A 13749-nucleotide genomic window follows, 5' to 3' on the forward strand; every position below is an offset into this window, starting at 1 on the left:
CCCCCAAGGGTGATTTTTTAGTTTTTTATGTCTATCTCAAAAACTTTAGCTTTTGCGAAAATGTTTATCGGGACTTTTTTGTAGGTATACAATTTTTATATAAAAAGTATATATAGAAAAATTTTTGAAAATTTCTTATTTAGCCCTAAAAAAATAAAAACGTATATGTTCTATTGTTATCGTCAAAATTGTTAATTTATAAATCGTTCATTGTAAAAACAAAAAAATTCATTTAACCGTTGTTTTAAATTTAATTTTTTATACATTTTTAATTCGACATTTTTTCTATTATTTACTATTCAAAACCTACAATTTTTTTAATTTTAATTAAAAAAAACACACCAGAAATAAAATCATCTATACTTTTATTTTTAAAATTATAAATTTCATTTACTCCTACTACTATACGTTTGTGATTTTATTCACTACATATTTTAAATAATTTATCTTTTTTTAAATTCTTGGCATAATGTGCTTTTATTTCAATTAGACGCCGGTATTCTGTAACAATCTGTAATAGGTATTGTTTTTGTGCTTCGCCTTTTGTTAAAATATTATTATTTAAATTAAATTTAAATTAATTTAATTAAATTTAAAACAACGGTTAAATGAATTTTTTTGTTTTTACAATGAACGATTTATAAATTAACAATTTTGACGATAACAATAGAACATATACGTTTTTATTTTTTTAGGGCTAAATAAGAAATTTTCAAAAATTTTTCTATATATACTTTTTATATAAAAATTGTATACCTACAAAAAAGTCCCGATAAACATTTTCGCAAAAGCTAAAGTTTTTGAGATAGACATAAAAAACTAAAAAATCACCCCTGGGGGGTTATTTTTAACCCCCTCGGGGCACGTCTTAGAGTTGACAATCGTCTCCAAATTTTGTACAATTTATTCTTTTATGTATTCAAATAATTCTAGGGGGTGGCACTTACAAATATTAAAAAAAAAAACCTCTCATGTAGCTAAGGGTCACCCTAATATACATACATATTAACATTATCACAATAGGTCTAGTGGTAAAATTAGTCCCTATGACCCTAATTGAGGCTGACGGAAACAAAATAGATTCCATTTCTAACAAAATTAATGATATGTATCTATAAAATTGTCTATGTATTCTATTATAGAAAAATATATGAAGAAATTTAATGAAATTGAAGTTAATACAAACGAGATAGAATTTGTATTGACTATTCTTGAAAGTTTATATCATGCCTCCACTAGTATAGGTCTTGGGGTTAGGTCTAGTATGGAGTTTTTGTTCTGAATAACAATTATTACTCCCTTTAAAAAAAAAAAAATAATATCTTCATCATGTAATAATTTTTATCGGAAGAAATTTATCTCACCTAAACTACTTTCTTTCAAGCACAAGAAAAACTGTAAAACCTAGCACCGACACAATGAAAAGTGAATAAGTAAAAATGTATTTATTTTAATTTATAAAATTTATATATATAATTTTTTTTTAAATTATATGTTAGCATCTTCTAATATTAAATAACTGTCAATTATAACAATTAAATATTGCAAAGTGTATGAACCTTATATCATCCTATGCCCTTTTCTTGGCACGGCACTGATGCCAATTTTAAAATACAGTGGAACCTGGATAAGTTAAAGCTCAAGAGAAATTATTTTTTTAACTTAATAAGGTTTTTGAACTATTAAAAGAAAAAAATTGACTTAAAATTATTTAAGAATTTGAGTTTGTATTCAACACCTATTTATAAAAATATAACAGATTGATTCCAATTGGTAATACTTGAATGTAACATATAAAATAACAATTACATATATCTTAAATTTTAAGATATTTTCTTACTAATCCCTCTAATATTACATCATAAAAAGAGTCCTATAATAACTACAATATTACTTTATTACATTGCCCTATTTTAATTAAAAAAATTAACAATTACTATTAGATTTATTTATTTTTTGCAATCTATTATTGAAAGTTTATAGCGTTTTGCCAATCTCACAATCATTTTTTTTTTTTAATTTTATGAAATTACATAATATAAAACAATTTGTTTATTGATAGTTTATAACTATAATAATAGTTTATTATAAAACTTCAAATAATTTCTTTGTATTATCTATACTTTTTTTTTTTTTTTTTTGAGTAAATAAGATTCGAGGGAACAGAAAGTATTATGCCTCATTAAGGTTCTACTGTAGTAATAAATAAACCATTCTCAGTTGTAAGCAAAAAATAATGAAAATATTTGTTGACTGATAGCACAAATCTTTAAACAAGCCATTGATGTAACTGTGTAGAAATAATATGTATAAAAATAATAATTTTAATATAGTTGTTTTAAGTACTTGCACATTGTATTTAAAACATCAATTATTCCTACCTTAAATTTTAAGCTAATTTTTTTCTTACTACTCCTTCTAATTGAATTTAATCAGATAAGTATTCCAATAACTACATGTATTACTCTAAAACATTACCTTACTTTAAGTTCAATTTTAACAATTATCAATAGTTTTAATTTTTTAAAGTAAAAGTATTACTATAAGAATAATTAACATACAAGAGATTTAACTACAATACTGTAATTTCAATATAACAATTCATTCTAATATTGATCTCACAATATTCTTATACTTGATAGAAGAAATTAAAGCTTACTAATTTTATATGCTTAGAATCATGTATACAAAACCAATAGACATCATATTTGTAACTGAAATTAAATTTAAAACAAATTAAATTAACTTACATGGGATAAAAATGGTAATGCTAAAAAGCAAAATTTATTTTATTAAACTCACTTAAGTTTTTTTGAGAACTGTGCATTTATTTGATATGTGACTCTTTTTCATGATATAGTCATGGCAATAGCAAAATCATGATTAAATCATTTTTGTTTCTTAATATAATTAGGATATTAATTTTATGATATCAAAGTATCTTAATTACAAGTGCATACTTAAAAGTACAGATACTTACAACGGCAGGTATTAAAACTAAAAATTAAATTAAAAACAACAAATTTTTAATTAAATTATTATGTATGAAGAAGTAACTAAAAACTTAATTTACAATACAAAAAATATTGTTAAAAGAATTTATGGATGACGACTTATGTAACAAGTTATAATAATTATAATTTGTGCAAATTTTCACATATTATTACAGAGTAAAATTAAAATTATGTTTATTCAAATCTACGCATGCTTAATCAAATATTTATAAACTTATCAAAATAGTTGCATAATATTTTCTTAACATCTACAGTGAAATATAAACACAATCATAAATAAAATTATTTTTATTAAATGGAAAATTAATATTCAGTAGCTACTTCATACAATTTTTTAATTAGGTATACATACTTTAGGTTTATTATTTTTTGCCCAGAGTTGAAAATTTATTATTTGATTATGCCTAATAATCTTTTATTTAAAAAATGTATACAAAACTTTAAATTGACAAATGTAAGAAAAATTCTAAGTACTTATTTTATTATAAATAAAGTTATTATTTTTTATTTAAATTACTAAATATTTCACTATTTCCCATACTCCAATTATGTAATTTCACAATTATTGTCATATACAAATTAGACTCATGCAATATTTTATTTAAAATCATTGCCAGAGTTAAAATTACAAATTAATAATCAAATTTTAACCAATATTTCAATTAAGTCATAGTTCAATTTTCATATAACTAAAAAAATAGAATACTTATAAATATGGTTTGATGCATACACATTATACTTAAGTTTTTAATAACTACTTTTTTTACAACTAAGCTACTTCATAAAATCAAATTTGTTTCCCTAACTATAAAAATTATTAAGTTTTACAAAAAAATTAAAGTGTAGTATAAATACTACCTAAATAAATTATTAACTAATAAAAAAATGTATTAAAAATAGTTAACGCTAGATGCTAGTTTCAAAATTATTATATTAAGTATAACAATATTATTCAGCATATTATACTCATTAGGAATAGTTGGGTAATATTGTCATAAATGAAAAATAATTAATAAAAAAATCAAGATTACAATGATCATTTAAATGTAATATGAGCAAAAAAATAGATTGTCAACTTATTCTTTTGGGAGCCTGAAGCTTCCCCTAAATATGACCCTAATTATACTGCACATCTATTATTACATCATTATATCTACTTACTTTTTAAGTAACAAAACACACTACAGCAAAATTAATTTTCCTTAAAAGTGAAAAATATTGGTTTTCATTCAATTAGGTATAAATTGTTAGTAATTTTGTCTTTCAACAGCCGAAAATCCAAAAATGTAAATATCTTCTTAAGTAATTTGTTTCCTTAATTTTCCAATATAAATAATTTTCCTTGTGGCTATATGATAAAAGAAAATGATCAAAGCAGATCTATATAAGCATTGTTTCGTAATTGAACTTACCTATTATTTGACATTTTTTTCCTTAAATGATCTCAATAAACTTTCAAATATAATTTATTAATTGTAACGATATAAAAATAAAATAATTAATATGTTACATTGAATCACTTTATTTATAACATTATTAAACATTTAATATACAAAAACGTTAAACAACGCAAGTTTGTATACAGATGTCGAGTTAATTTAATACTCAATTCAGTTTTCTAAGGTTATGTTAAGTCTTATTGAATAATGTACAAGAATTTTTATTCACGCGTGATTGTAATACAGCGGCGAATTAGTATTTAATTCAATACAATTTATGAGGTTATGCTACAACTTTTAATTCGTATCTATCAACAACAAGATTACTTTGTGTAAGCAATGATTATGATAACATTATCGTAGTATTCGATTATTTTAAGAGTCACAATACTAGGCGAAGAGTTGGGTTTTTTAAAGAAATTCGTTCTTCAGTATTACAGTTAGTTTTACAAACTGATAGACTGTGCTATTAATAAAATAGTAAAGACCCGTTTTGAATCTATTATTATTATTATAATAGATAATTGTGGTTAAATTAGTGTGTCGTAAATTATTATTGCTATCTTACTTGTCATATCTTGGTCAATAACAATTAGTGTATATTACACTATAGAAAAATAGTGACTTCTGTATTGAAAACATTAAAACAACAATAGAAATTTAGTCCAAAATTATTTAACTTTAACAAGCTGTAACAGACGAACGGTTGATCAGAAAAAAAAAATTGTAAGAGCAAAGTTGTTTGTATTTTTATGTTCAATAATAATAACAAATTCAAAATAGGGGTTCCCATTTAAGAAAATGCAAATTAATGTTTTTTAACCTTGAAGGGATCAAAAAAATTATGTTTTTACTACATATTATTGTAGAGTTTTTTAAATCAAAAAATATTTTCCTTACCAAAAATTAAAAATTTTCAATAGTTACCGAGAAAATGAGTGTCTTATCCTTAATGAATCACCCTGTATATATATCCCGTTCGCCACCACTATGACCGCACAAGATGTATATATATATATATATATATATATATATATATATATTTCGCGATATAGTTTCCTTATATCGATCAACAAAAAAGAAAGAAAGACAAACCAAATCTTAATCCACCAGGAAACCACGCACAGCTCAAAAACAACGGAGACACACCAGAGGAGGTGTACGTCGAAAACGGAACAGAACGCAATATCCGTAATCCACATTCGGCGGCGGCCTTATCTCAGTGTCAAGGGCTGGGAGACAACCGATGACAACCGATTGTCATATTAATAGCTGGACGGCTGATATCGAGAGAGACACGGGCGAGCGCCAGCCTAGAGCAAAAGGCGGTGCCGTGTCACTCGTAATACGTGTAACAACTATTTTGTTGGTTGCATCCTTGAACCTCGTAATAAACCATCTTTTGAAAATTTACCTTAAGTTTTTTGTGAAAATTATTCATGAAATTATATGTTTGTTATGTTAACAACTTTTCAAAACAGTAGCGTATTTAGGAGTAGACCGTAACCTAGAGTGTCATTTTTTCCAATTAAGAACTAAAATCTTATTAAATTTATTATTTATTTATATGTAACATAATTTGTAAATTATATCAATTAATCTTAAAATGAATAAATAAAATAAAATTATATAAAATATATGTAACACTTTATTTTCAAAAATTTAAGTATTGTTGTTTTAAAGTGTATTAATAATTTTTAATTTAACATGTATGCAATTGTAAATACATTTTTGTTAGAATTTGTGTAATTAAATTATTTGTATAGTTATAGCGAATTACTTAAAATAAATTCACATCAAATAAATTAAATTAGCAAATTATAAATGTATGTGTTAGTAATAAATTATTGTTATTAAAAAGTATTATATTAATTAAAAATAAATATTAAAATATTAAAAATCAAGCTGTATGAATTTAATTTTCAAAATATTTATTTATGTTATTACAATAAATTGCAAACAATCGTAAAACATAAATATTCATCGAACAATACCTAAAAGGCCGTATACCTAATAGAACAATAGAATCCGTTCGAGGAACGTGTCCGTTCAACGAACGATTCAAAAATAGACCCCCTGGATTATTCGGCGCCTCGTAGAGGTCAATAAAGAATAATGAGAGTATTTGTGCATAAGTAAACAATGTTAATATTTTAAATAAAAAACTTCCAAAAAATATTTAATAAGAAAAATCACCAGTAGAATAATTATCACTACTACCATTCTGGTCCATTAAATTAACTTTAGTATCTTCTTCTATAAAAAAAAAAAAATTAGTTATAAAATTTAAGAATAATGAAAATGGATAAAATAATAAATTACTTTAAATATTATATTTTATAAGATAATTTTACTATTAATTAAAGATATCTCTTTGAGTAGTTGATCCCACTGATCATAATTAACTTCAAATACAATATATATATATATATACAAATAACAAATAAATTAATAGTATTTAATTTATCAATACATACTTTGAGAGGTGACGATTTGGGCCACGCAACGGATTGTGGAGTCGCCACCCTCATGGCTCCTTTGCAAAAAGGAAATCGGGTCGCCAACCACATAGGCGAGGGTCTTGATCATAAAAAGAACAACATCCGGACCATAAGTGGATTTAAAAAATAATAAAAAATAATAAAAAAACCAATAATATGCACTTTGATGAAACAAAGTGGATTAAAAAAAATATATATACAGGGTGGCCCACCACTCACTAACAACTTAAATAACTTTTGATCCAGTTAATATTTTATATACTTTTGAATGAGAGTGATAAGTAATAATTGCCTTATCTAATTTCTTATCATGGTATTAATGCCAAGTTTGTAATGTATACACACTATCATCATATGTATACACAGTAATCATGAAAAGATAGCGTTTTCTTCTGTCCTTTTCTCAATACGTATTTCAATGTTTAATACCGTAAAATAATACATGAAAATTCAAATTTTCACAAACTTTAAAACGCTACAGAATATTTACTACTGAATATTAATAAGATATTTTTTTACTAAAAGTTTTCTGAGATTCTACACTACAAAATAGCTATCTTAAATTTTTTTTTTACATTTTATTTAAAATTTAAAAATAATTAATATTTTTAATAAAATGTCAAAAAATTAACTATTGAGATATAGCTATAGACCTAACGTATAAATATTATTTAATAATTATTTATATATATAAAAGTAGAAGTAATCACGTTCTTGGAAAAATTGGATTCGGAAGAATCAAAACAGTATCATAAATTTTTAACAAACAAGAGTAATAGGCTAGCTGTGGCATTTTTAAAAGATATTCTTAAATATTTAAATGCACTTAATACTGAGTTACAAGGAAATAAAAAATTAATTTGTGATCTGATATCAACTGAATCTGCTTTCCGTCGAAAACTTGAAATATTTGAACAAGATATTAAAAATCAAAATTTTATTCATTTTCCAACAATGCTTGAATATAAAAATAATTCCAATATAGATTGCACAGTGTTTTTAAGTTTTTTGTCTGATCTCAGCAAAGAAGTTTCCAAAAGATTCAAAGACTTTGCAGAAATTAGAAAACTTTCGCAATTTTTAAAAATCCTTTTGAAGTTTCTCCATCAGGAGAATGGATTGACGTAGCTACGAAATTGTTCCAATATCCAAAATCTTCACTTCACATAGAAATTATTGAATTGCAAGAAGATATTTCATTGCAACAATACAAAACTGCATCTACTGAAGATTTATGGACAAAACATATTTTAGATAAGTACATTAACTGTAGAAAACTGGCTATAAAATTAGCTACCATGTTTGGCTCCATATACATATGTGAAACTTCGTTCTCCAAAATGTCGTTTTTAAAGAAGAAATATCGTTCAAGATTAACTGATCTCCACCTTGAAAACACTGCGCATATGTTGCTCTCCGAGAATACCAAATTTCAAAAAATTAGCTCAGGACAAGAAATGTCATTTTTCTCATTAAAATAAATAAAGTAAATTTTTATGTACAAATTTGTATTATTTTATTAATTTAAGTTTTATACTTTCATAATTTATATCATATTAAATAAATTGTCTTAAACTATGTTTTTAATACAAAAATAAACATATTTAAGTTTTAACTGGCCCTCGAATTTTTTTTTTCAAATTATTTGGACCGCTATGGGACGTAATTGCCGACCCCTGATTTACAGGATAATTATTAATTAAACATTTTATTTTTGGTTACCTTTAGACAGTGGCATGCCCAGGAATTTTAAATGGGGTGGGGTGTCATAACTAATAGATATTAATACAACTAAATACATCTAATGGGGGTGAAATAATTAGAAAAAGATTAATAGGGGGCTTTAGAGGTCAAGCCTCATTAAAATATTTATTAATATTTTGTGTTTTGTATATGATGTAATGTTGTTATACAAATATACAATCTAATAATTACAACTTTATTCAATTATTGCTGTTAGGTAGTCAATGGTAGAAAAAAAACGCAATGGAGAGAGATATGACACCTAACCTCCGCCCTGGGCACGCCACTGCCTTTACATATTATTCTTGAATCATTAACTATGTAATACTTTACAAAACATTACAATAAAATTAATACTTTTTGAGTTCATCCCTTATGCCTTGTAAGGATGTCAACTTTGTTTTTTTAAGGGGAACACATACAAAGCTTAAGGGATGAACTTAAAGTAAAAATTAAAAATTTTGAATGTGGATCCCTTAATTCAACATTATTGGCTCCTGTTGACATAGTGAAAGAATCACAAGATAGAAGTATTAAAAATCAAAATATTATAATCTATAATATTCCGGATAATTCAAATGAAACCCATGAACAATTACCTAACTGTATTCATCATTTCATTAATGATTTTTCACTATCTATCACAGTATATTCCTGTAAACGTATTGGTAAATTTAATACAAAACCAAAACCAGTTTTAATTGAACTATTGAATGCTAATGAAGTTTATTCGGTTTTGAAATGTAAACAGAAACTGGGTAATAATGTAAAATGGAATAAAGTAGGCATATCTCTTGATTTGACACTTTACCAACGAAAATTCCTAAATGATTTAAAATTTTTTATTCGTGATAAAAAATTAAATGGAGAGTATAATTGGTTTAACAAATATGTGAATGGTTCAATCTATTTAGTGAATATTTTAGATCTGTTTATTCAGATGTAAAATCAAATAGTAATGATGTGAGTTCGTCTGATTTTGATTTACTTGATATCCATAATTTTAATATTTCTATAATTAAAGTTTTTAATGTTCTTTTAGATATTGGAAAGAAAGTTAATGTGGTCCTGATGGATTACTCCTATAATATTTTATTAATGTCGTTGTGTATTAGCTTTGCCAATTCATTCCTTTTCCAATTATCATTGAACTCATGTACTTTCCCTAATCGGTGGAAAAATAGTTTTTTAACACCTCTTCATAAATCAAGTGATAAATCCAATGTACAAAACTACATGCCTATTTCAAAACTTAACTAATTAGCTAAGTTATTTGAAAAAATAGTTGAAAATAAATTTTCTAGTCAAGTGAAATATATTTTTTGTAATTCGCAACATGGTTATAAACAAGGTAGATCTACATTAACGAACTTATTAATTTATTATTCAGATCTAGTCTCAGTAGTTTAGAGTGGTGGACAAGTTGACTCAATGTATACTTATTTAAAAAAAGCTTTTGATTCGGTTAATCATAATGCACTTATAAGTAAATTAAATATAATAGGAATAAGGGATCATTTCTTATCTTAGTTGCGATCTTATTTGAGTAATAGAACGCAACAAGTCTGAATGTATTCTAAAGTATCACATATAATTCATGTCACATCGGGTGTACCGCAATGAGATCACTTATCATCTATTATTTTCTTATTGTTCATAAATGATGTTGCCAAAATATTTAGGTGTAGTAAATGTTTAATGTTTGCAGATGGCTTAAAAATATTCAATAGTATATTCTCCATGCAAGATTGTTTTAATATGAAAAGAGATTTAAATAAATTTTTTTTATGATGCTCTCAAAATCACCTCTTTATAAACATAAGTAAATACATGAATATTTCTTTTGTACGTTCTAAACATGTGGTTAAAATTAAAGACTTAGGCATTCATTTTTCATCTGATTTATCTTTTAGTTATCATATTCATCGTGTTAAGCTTAAGGCATTGGGTTTCATTAGGCGTAATTGTTTTGATTTTAATAATTTAAATTGTTTAAGAGTATTATATTTATATTTAGTACGATCAACTGTTGATTATGGTTCTATCATTTGGTATCCATTTCAGTCTTCTTTAATAAACGAGTTAGAACGAGTAAAAAATATTATTTTTCGTAACATTAGTTATAAATTACACATCCCCAATACAAATCATGATGAATTATTAATTTTATTAAATCTTGAGTACTTAACAGTCAGACGTAAACTTAATGAAGTTTGTTTTGTTTTTAATCTAATTAATAATAAAATTGATTGTCCCGAGCTAAATTAGGGTTTCATGTTACTACTTTTAATTTACGCAATAATATTCTTTTTCATATTAATAGTCATCGTCAAAACTATAGTTTCTTCGAACCTCTTAATAGTTTAGCTATAACATGTAATAATCTACCAAATATTGATTTTTTTAATGACTCATTATCTAAATTGAAGTTTACTATGTATTATTATTCGCTTAAAAAATGTAACTGTTGTTTAATGTAATTGTTATTACCTATCTTGTTAATATTTATATCATGAATTATTTAATATTTTTATTTAATGTTTGATGTATTTACTATAAACTGTACTTTCGCCCACAGGGAGTCAAATAAATTATTATTATATACAGAGTGATTTTTTTATCATAAACCACTCAATTATTTACAGAATATATATATTTAATCATTTTTTTTTTTTTTTGGTTATCTTTAATTCTTATTATGCTTAAATTATTGACTATGTAATACTTTTTAAGTTCATCCCTTATGCCTTGTAAGGGGGTCAACTTTGTTTTTTTAAATAGAAACACATATTCTTAATTTAATAAAAAACTCAGCACAGGGGGGTCGCGGCACAGTGGTGACGTGGCATAGTTGGATCAAGTAAATAATATCTGACAGTGATTAAAATCACTATCAAAAATAAACGCTTCGATGCAAATCTTTAGATAGTGTTTAATTTTAAAAAAATTGGTGTTTTATTCCAAAAGCTACTTGATCTGCTGGTTCCTTATTAATATCTCGATTAAGATAAAGTATGTCGAATGAAAAAGGGTTTATTAAAAAATATTATTTCTCATAAAAAAATTGTGTGGATCCATAAACTTTTCAATAAGTTATAGCATTATAAAGTTAAATATAATATAAATAATAAAATCGAGAATTTTCACACGAAAATAGCATTCAATAGCCATTTTCGCCATGAAGACAAGTCCAGAGGTCAAATTTTTTTTTTTCAAATTAAAGTATATTACATTAGCTTTAATTTAAGATATATATAAAAGTGTCAGACCTTCCGGAACATTTTCAAAAGTTAAGTTGAAAAAGTTAATTTTTTGTGAAAAAGTTGTCATTTTAAATCCCCCCTGTGGGCAGGTTCAGTATCAAATTTACAAAAAAAATATACCAAATGATAGGTAAAGACATCAAGCATCTATATAAAAAAAAATTATATTCATACGTTCATTTTTGAAAAAGTTATGGCACTTTTAAGTAAAAAAATTGAAAAAATTTCGAAAATTAGCGATTTTTAAATTTGTAATTTTTTTAGCTTCGCATCGAAGCTAAAATGTTTGAGTTTTTAATTTAATAGTAAATGGCATTTGAATTTTTAATATAACTTTATTCGCGTTTATTAGATATAAACATTTAAAGTTTCAAATTTTCAAATTTTCGAATTAATAAACATGTATAATACACAAGGTATTACAAATACAGGTAGCTAATTGGTTTTTTATGACATCGCTGTCATAGTCACGGATTGTTTATTATCAATTATGACTATCAATAGATATACTTTTTATATAGTCAGTTAGTGTACTTATGATATCACAACAATTTGCTTTACTACCATTAATAATAAAAATGCTGTGTACCTGCGAATATTAATTATAACATTTAGAGCTAATTTTGTTAAAAATAAATCAATTATTATTAAATCTTATATAATATTATTCTTATTTGAATAATAGTTAAATGTCTATTGAATAATATGTTTAAATTATTAATAGCTTAGTATCTTAAAAATATTAATCAATTAATTCAGTACTTTTATTAGTCAAATATTCTTTCAGATTTGACACGGCACCGCCTTTGCTCTAGGCTGGCGCTCACTCATGTCTCTCTTGATATCAGCCGTCCAGCTATTAATATGACAATCGGTTGTCTCCCTGCCTTTGACACTGAGATAAGGTCGCCGCCGAATGTGGATTATTGATATTGCGTTCTGTTCTAAATCCGACATACATCTCATCTAGTGTATTTTCTGTGCTATTTTTCCAACGTACACGGTAATTGGTCTTCGCTGTGCAAGAGATTTATTCTATTCGTTTTAACGCTGATTGTGGTACCATTATTTACGGTTTTGTGCGGAACGGTACCCTAAGCATAAGAATATGCGTATATAAAGATATACTTTAATCTGAAAGTGGAATCTACCCGCATAAACTTAACTTTTTTTTGTGTGGTGTTCGTATAATTGGCTGTCGAAGTTGAACAAATTTATGAAATATTTATTTATATAAATACTTATATATTTTATAAGGTACTATAATAAGTAGCAGGTACATGAAAATTAAGTTTATTTAAATTATCTGGACAATCAATTTTATTATTTAATAAATTATAAATCCACTTCACATCATTAAAGTTTCTTCTAGCTTGAATTTATTTATTTATTATTTACACATAAAATATAAGTTATCAGGACAAATTTCATTTAACTTATAGTATATCTTATAAGTTTTGATTTAATTTATATAAAGTTTTAATATGTTTGAAACTCAGAATATTCTCATAACACTTTTGAAAAATAAATTGGAATAGTTCTATTTTTAGCTTCGATGTGAAGCTGAGAAGTTATTGGTTTTACTATGATGTCTTTTATTTTTTTTGTGTCTGTTACCACTTTTTCTCAGCTCTCCCTGAACCGATTTCTTTCAATGATACGTCAAAAGATCACAAATCATATCTAGTCAAAGACATTACCCTCAAAAATTGAAAAAAATCCCTCGTTCCCCGTAAATGGGGGAAACCTTCAAAAAAATTACAAATTTAAAAATCGCTAATTTTCAAAA

At 25.0% G+C, this 13749-nt stretch overlaps 1 long non-coding RNA gene across 2 annotated transcripts; it reads right to left on the reverse strand.

The window, feature by feature from the left end:
* Positions 1-733: 733 nt before the first annotated feature.
* Positions 734-5595, reverse strand: LOC126901763 (uncharacterized). Of its 2 annotated transcripts, XR_007703104.1 has the most exons (4): positions 4427-5595; positions 4176-4362; positions 2803-2997; positions 734-2714 (listed from the first exon to the last, which is right to left on the reverse strand). It is a non-coding gene; the product is annotated as an uncharacterized LOC126901763 (long non-coding RNA). The 2 variants fall into 2 exon arrangements; XR_007703103.1 differs by lacking the exon at positions 4427-5595 and having other exon boundaries at positions 4176-4420.
* Positions 5596-13749: the final 8154 nt, after the last annotated feature.

This window comes from Daktulosphaira vitifoliae, unplaced genomic scaffold (genome assembly GCF_025091365.1).
Source record: "Daktulosphaira vitifoliae isolate Bord-2020 unplaced genomic scaffold, ASM2509136v1 Scaffold_3, whole genome shotgun sequence".
Taxonomy (NCBI): Eukaryota; Metazoa; Arthropoda; class Insecta; order Hemiptera; family Phylloxeridae; genus Daktulosphaira; species Daktulosphaira vitifoliae.